At 37.7% G+C, this 7,553-nt stretch overlaps 1 long non-coding RNA gene across 1 annotated transcript; it reads left to right on the forward strand.

Annotated features, from left to right (window-relative positions):
* Positions 1-215: 215 nt before the first annotated feature.
* Positions 216-5,882, forward strand: LOC125262884. The gene is made up of 4 exons (XR_007183656.1): positions 216-251; positions 1,068-1,084; positions 1,383-1,561; positions 5,786-5,882. It is a non-coding gene; the product is annotated as an uncharacterized LOC125262884 (long non-coding RNA).
* Positions 5,883-7,553: the final 1,671 nt, after the last annotated feature.

A 7,553-nucleotide genomic window follows, 5' to 3' on the forward strand; every position in this document is an offset into this window, starting at 1 on the left:
CCCCAAACTTTTGAACGGTAGTGTATATATATATATATATATATATATATATATATATATATATATATATATATATATATATATAATGCACACACACAATATTAATATATTATTTTTCTGAAATGGCAAAAAATAAATAAATAAATATAAATTATTAATAATATGACATCACGTGATTAATTCTAACCAATGAGACTGCTGGAACAGCATCCATGCACTGTCATTCCGGAATGGACTGGTACCGCAAACAGGTAAGCTTTTTATATTTCTATAGTAATTTCTGAGTTTTCTATTAAAATTAGTGTAACAGGTCGAAATGGTAATGAATTAATTAATTGGAATTAAATTACACCCGCTTTAGTGGTTTATCTGATGAGTAAGTTAAGTTATATTATTTAGCTTGCTGCGTTTAAATTATAACGGTTATAACGGTCGACTAGCCGCTCGGACAATTCATTTTCTGGTAATCTGAGGTAATATACTTTAAAAACCGCATTAATTCATTACTTTGAATTGTTTTACATCCATTTCGGTGTTAATTTGATTTATTATTGTTTTTCCGTTGCTGTTTTTACGCGATGGCTCGACTGAGCTAGCCATGATGGCCGGGCTGAGTTGTGTCTTTGTATTAAAGTTTTAAACAGCGACGTAAATACAATAACTTAGCTGCACACCCTTATTAAATCTCGTTACATAAGCTACGGTCATATTACTATCATGTTATCGTGACCTAAAAATAACAGATTTTACAATAAATTTGTACGTATTGTCTCACTCACAAGCTGGCGCGTGCACAGAGAGTGAAAGAGAGAGAGAGGACTCATTGGCCTATATTCACCCGAAAAGATAACTGTCAAATTAAATCAACCATCTGTAATATTTAATTAATTATGAAAAGATATAACTGAAGTAAAACATTTAGGCCATGAAATAAATCACTAAAATATTAATATAATAGTTTCTCTTGAATGTGTACATTCAATCAGCACGTTCATCCATACAGAGCAATATTTGACTGATATATTAATTTTTGTTTCTTTTTCTCCCTCTTCCTTGTGTGTAATCAGCTCATTGGTTCTGCTCTGTAAGTACTGTTTGACTCAGTCACAAATTCTCAGTTTTTGCATTGTAGATTTGTCATGCACATTTACAAAAACTTTCTTTGCATCATATAACTGTATTTTCATGAAGATTTTGCTTATGTTATCTGTTAATATTTCGGGTGTCATTTTTTAAAAATGAGATGATCCTCACTTAAATGGCAAATACTGTATTTTTCAGTACAGTGGTGTACATTCTCAGATGTTATTATACATATTCATGAATACAATTTTTAAACTGGCTTTATACCATTAAATTTTGTTTGTCCTCTCTCTTTTCAGTATTTATTGCCATCTAGTCCTGTTTGCAGAATTAACTGTGGCTCCAGCCATTAAGCAGACCTGAACCAGTTGATGAAGGTCTTCAGGATCACCAGAAACTACAGGCAGGTGTGTGAGAAAGTTGGAGCTACATACTGCAGGACGTTGGTCCTCCATGACCAGGACTGGACACCACTGTTGTAAGTGATCGATCTAGCAGTCAATCTGATTCTCTGAAAGTCATGTTCATAACATATTGTAGGTGATCTCAGCTCTGGCCCTCGAGAACCACTGTCCTGCAGACTTTAACACCAAACCTGGTCCAATATACCTGGGGCCGTATTCACGAAATGTTTTATCTTACAACTAAAAGTTCTCCTAAATAGCAGTAAAAATTCTCAGGTAAGAGTTTTCACTTAAAGGATTAGTCCACTTTTAACTCCTGATAATTTACTCACCCCCATGTCATCCAAGATGTCCATGTCTTTCATTCTTCAGTCGAAAAGAAATTAAGGTTTTTGATGAAAACATTCCAGGATTTTTTTCCATATAGTAGACTTCAATGGACACCAAACAGTTGAAGGTCAAAATTAGTTTCATTGCAGCTTCAAATTATTCTACACGATCCCATACAAGAAATAATGGTCTTATCTAGAGAAACCATCACTCATTTTCTAAAAAATAAAATAAAATGTTATACATTTTAACCATAAATGCTCATCTTGAAGTAGCCCTGCGTTCCATTCGGAAGGGCTCATCCCTATGCCCTAATTCCTTTCAGATGGTTTCCCCTTCAGAGTGAGAGCTTCGAAGGGATGAAGGGTGTAGGGGTAAAAAAAACCCTCTTTTTTTGGAACGCACTTCTGCGTCATCTTAACGAGACAATCAAGGAGGAGTAGATTGTGCAAGCGGCGCCCTTTGTTTAACGTTAGTTTATTTATTTAGGTTTATTACACCATATTTTATATTGTGTCTATGTATTTGAAACATTTGAATGGACTAATAAAGGGAGCTGTAAAGTATTTTTGTTGAAGTACACTGTAGTTTTGACCATAATAATTTACTAAATCTAACTCATATAAATATTACAATAGTACAGAAAAATACTATACATACATTTATAGGTAAAATCGAACTCCTAACCTCCTGTACCCATTCTGTGATGTCAAACAACTTTCCTGTGCAAAGGATCATGGGGGCCCGAAGTGTCCATCAGTTGTACCCTTTGAAATCCTTCATTCCGAAGGGCCCTTTGAAGTGGTCAGTTTTGAGCACTTCAGTTTGGAACAACCCTTCAATATGGCGGCCATGATTGTTTTCACTCCGAAGTGCCCTTCGGAGGGCGATATATCCCGTTTGGAACGCACTGAAGCTCTCTTCTTCTTCTTCTCTATTTGAATTCCGGCAGTGTAGACACTGCTAAGTGTATTACTGCCCTCCACAGGTCAAAGTTTTGAACTAATTTTTATATACAATATGTTAGTTCAATAGTATATAACAGTTAGTTCAAACTTTGGCCTGCGGAGGGCAGTAATACACTTAGCAGTGTCTACACTGCCGGAATTCAAATAGTGAAGAAGAGAGCTAGTTCAAGATGAGCATTTATGGTTAAAACATATATACTTTTTAATTTTATTTAGAAAATGAGCTATGGTTTCTCTAGATAAGACCCTTATTTCTCATCTGGGATCCTGTAGAACACTTTGAAGCTGCACTGAAACTGACATTTTGACCTTCAACCATTTGGGTCCACTATAAGGAGAATAATCCTGGAATGTTTTCATCAAAAACCTTAATTTCTTTTCGCCTGAAGAAAGAAAGACATGAACATCTTGGATGACATGGGGGTGAGTAAATTATCAGGAACATTTTCACAAAAGGCGGAGCTAAACTGGGGGCTCGATGACGCACTGGAGCCCTCGAGCATGGCCACGCCCCTAACACTATATAAAGGTGCGTTCACGCAGCCTCGTAATTCCTGTAGTTACGAGATTCTAGCTTGTAAAATGCGTTCACGTCCTCGTAGAGATCGTAATTACAGCTTGTAAGCTGGGAGTTTTCTGAAAGCTCCCACATGTACCACGTGGCCGCTGTACCACCTGACCGCTGTAGATTCATTTAGGCGTTGATAGTGATGCCATGGAAACGCTTAATTCCCAGTCAAAGGACGTGAACAGCTCCGAATATAACGTCACGTGTTGCCATTTCAAGATACCGGTAAATACGAGGTGACGTGAAGGCAGCTTAACTGTCTGACGCACTAGAGTAACCGAGCATGGCCACGCCCCTAACACTATATAACTGTCTGACGCACTAGAGTAACCGAGCATGGCCACGCCCCTAACACTATATAACTGTCTGACGCACTAGAGTAACCGAGCATGGCCCCACCCCTAACACTATATAACTGTCTGACGCACTAGAGTAACCGAGCATGGCCCCACCCCTAACACTATATAACTGTCTGACGCACTAGAGTAACCGAGCATGGCCCCACCCCTAACACTATATAACTGTCTGACGCACTAGAGTAACCGAGCATGGCCCCACCCCTAACACTATATAACTGTCTGACGCACTAGAGTAACCGAGCATGGCCCCGCCCCAACACTATATAAAGCTGCGTTCACGTCACCTCGTATTTACCGGTATCTTGAAATGGCAACACGTGACGTTATATTCGGAGCTGTTCACGTCCTTTTGGTCCTTGGACTGGGAATTATGCGTTTCCATGGCACCACTATCAACGCCTAAATGAATCTACAGCGGTCAGGTGGTACAGCGGCCACGTGGTACACGTGGGAGCTTTCAGAAAACTCCCAGCTTACAAGCTGTAATTACGATTTCTACGAGGACGTGAACGCATTTTACAAGCTAGAATCTCGTAACTACAGGAATTACGAGGCCGCGTGAACGCACCTTATCTGTCTGACGCACTAGAGTAACCGAGCATGGCCCCGCCCCAACACTATATAACTGTCTGACGCACTAGAGTAACCGAGCATGGCCCCACCCCAACACTATATAACTGTCTGACGCACTAGAGTAACCGAGCATGGCCCCACCCCAACACTATATAACTGTCTGACGCACTAGAGTAACCGAGCATGGCACCACCCCTAACGCTACAGCAGCTTGCCCGCTTAATCTCGAGTGTCAATACTGTTAGTTATACAGCCTACATTTTGCTAGCTAGTAATGCCTTCATCACACAAATGCATATTACCTGGTTGCGATAATATACAAAAGAAGCTTGTTCTCCTTATTTAAATTTGATATGAAGAAGGGGTGGATTCAATTAGTCTCTGCTGTGATAATTTTACACCGGAGAGTTTTACAAACTTTCATCAGACAACTGGGATTCACTGACAATCTGCTGTTATTGGTGAATGGGGCTGAACAGACTATCTCCCGCCTCGGCCTTCATCCTCCCATCTCACGGCGCCGTCACCTGTTGACTCGACAACAGTCTGCAGTACATGCCCACCAATGAGTGTATGTTGCCTTGTGTGCTTAATTAGTAGGTGGTCCACAGTAACTACTAAATTTTGCAACCCTCTAACATGATTCTTTTGTTTATATGCATCAGTGAGTTTGACTGATTAGACAAATATGTTGAGGCGGCAGCTCTCGCGAGTGGGTGTGGTTTCAGCGCTGACAGCGGACACGCCCCCAGCGTTTGAGAGCAGAGAATACTGCTAATTTTTTCAAGATTTTGATAATTTATTTAATTTACTTGGCGTTTTTTTAATCATTCAAATTTGGCTGGGTGGTTAATAACACATTTTACTGTGGTGTGACATACTCAGAACACAGACTTTAATAGGGCTTTACAGGGACTTTAAGCTTGACGTCGACTAGTCGCTGGTCCTATAGAGGGCGCAGCAGCATAAGAAATCTTTGATGTTCACATTTACGCTTCATTTCCAAAATGGTTACGTTGCTACAGCCTTCATATTGTAACCGTATCAAAGAACCTAAAAAAAATATGAAAATAGATATTCCCAAACATTTAATATAGGCTATAGGGAATTGCACACAACACATATGGATTTGTTTTTAATTTTGTTTTTTAATGACCCGCCCCGCAAATAAAGGGACAATTTCTTATCCCGCCCCAACCCGACCCGCAGGGTTCGCGGGTTATGAGACGACCCGCACATCACTAACCTACAACTGGAGAAGGTTAATAGATGACTGTCATGCTATGAACCTGACATGACTAATGGATAAAATTCAAGATCTTGAATCTGCTCAAAGTGCACCCAAATATGTTGGATGAAATAATGAAGTTGTGTCAACAACTATGTTCTTGCAACTTCTTTGAGAGTCCCATATAAATATATAATGTATGGATAATCTCATGTACTGGTAATGTGGTTTAAGAGGTACATTGTCCTAATGAATTCTCCTCCTTTTTGCAGGTCTAAGCCAGCCACAGTGGATACAGTGAAGCCACAAACACAGTTCATAGTTCTTGTATTTCTATTACACATTAAATAATAAAAAATATCATGTTAATAATTTTTGTCAGATGTTTATTTCCAGCTGGGTTTAGTAAAAAAGATGGTCTTGATCCAAGTATAATTTTGATTTCAGTTTCATGTTCTTAATTCTTTGCAAAACACAACCTGAACAGTTAGCTATTGAAAAGTTGGTGTGCAGTTTATATCAATTAAAATTATATATTCTTGAGCGGTTTTTTTTAAGCCACAAGGAGAAAACCAGTGTATAATTGTAGTAATAATTTAAATTATTTAATTAATCAATGACCTAATTAACAGCTACCAGTTAAACATACAAATCAGAACCAATACAAAAACTGCAATGGAAACCATTAAATATTTGCAAATAAAGACCAATGCAAATTTGTAATGGAACCATTAGAACCAATACGAAAACTACAATGGGAACCATTAAATATTTGCAAATAAAGACCAATACAAATCTGTAATGGAACCATTAGAACCAATACAAAAACTGCAATGGGAAGAACCATTATGTGCAAATAAAGACCAATACAAATTTGTAATGGAACCATTAGAACCAATACAAAAACTGCAATGGGAACCATTAAATATTTGCAAATAAAGACCAATACAAATCTGTAATGGAACCATTAGAACCAATACAAAAACTGCAATGGGAAGAACCATTATGTGCAAATAAAGACCAATACAAATTTGTAATGGAACCATTAGAACCAATACGAAAACTACAATGGGAACCATTAAATATTTGCAAATAAAGACCAATACAAATCTGTAATGGAAACCAATACAAACCAATAAATCCTAATGGAATGTGCCCAAAACACACTACGTAATGGAAACCATTTTGTAATGGTTTTAATGGTTAATGGCTGATGGTTTGTAATGGTTTTGTAGTGGAAACCATTAGGATTTCTGTAATGGTTTCTATTGTTTTTTTCAGCAGGGCGTGTACAGACCTTTCCAAACTCAACGGAACTTTAAGTTTTAATCCAACATAAACTGTGATTCTTTTACCACAGGGTGTCAGCGCTCTAATAGTGATTGCGACGCTGCAGTGTGAGACTTGATAAATAAGATCAGAATGAACATAATATCTTAGTCTCTATTCTGTGCCATTTTTTCTGACAATTATTTATGTAATTCACACATTTATGCCAAAAATCCTAATAGTCAAGGTAGTTGCGCTGTCATTGCGTTATTCTTTAAGATTAATTAATAACACCGTTAAAGCAGTTATCACATTCATTCAACTATTTCAAACACTGGAATAAAAGAGCAGTTTTCACTTTTTTTTTGTTTGTTTGTTTTGCCATCGTGATAACGCGTTGTCACCCATCGTTACACTTACCATAGTAAAACAATGCACTTCCTGTGTTTATTAGTCAAATTCATTTAAATGTAAATTTAACAGGTATGAAATATGATGATTAAGAGAAAAACACTGCTAATGAGAAGACGAGCACTTGACGGCGGAAGGTTAGTGGGGAAATATATTTATTTATTATTCAGAATGCGCATTTGGAAGGGAAATATATTAATAAACATTTCAGCAGGTTGAAGATAATTAATGTTAATGCAGAGAATATGATTAATTGTTTAAAAACATTTCGCAGCCCTAAAATGTAGTAATAATATGCGTTTTCACAAGAAGCTCTGAACGCTGACCGGAAACGCTCGAGCCGTAATAAGTAGAAAGCGG

This window comes from Megalobrama amblycephala, linkage group LG1, assembly GCF_018812025.1.
Source record: "Megalobrama amblycephala isolate DHTTF-2021 linkage group LG1, ASM1881202v1, whole genome shotgun sequence".
In the NCBI taxonomy this organism is placed as follows: domain Eukaryota; kingdom Metazoa; phylum Chordata; class Actinopteri; order Cypriniformes; family Xenocyprididae; genus Megalobrama; species Megalobrama amblycephala.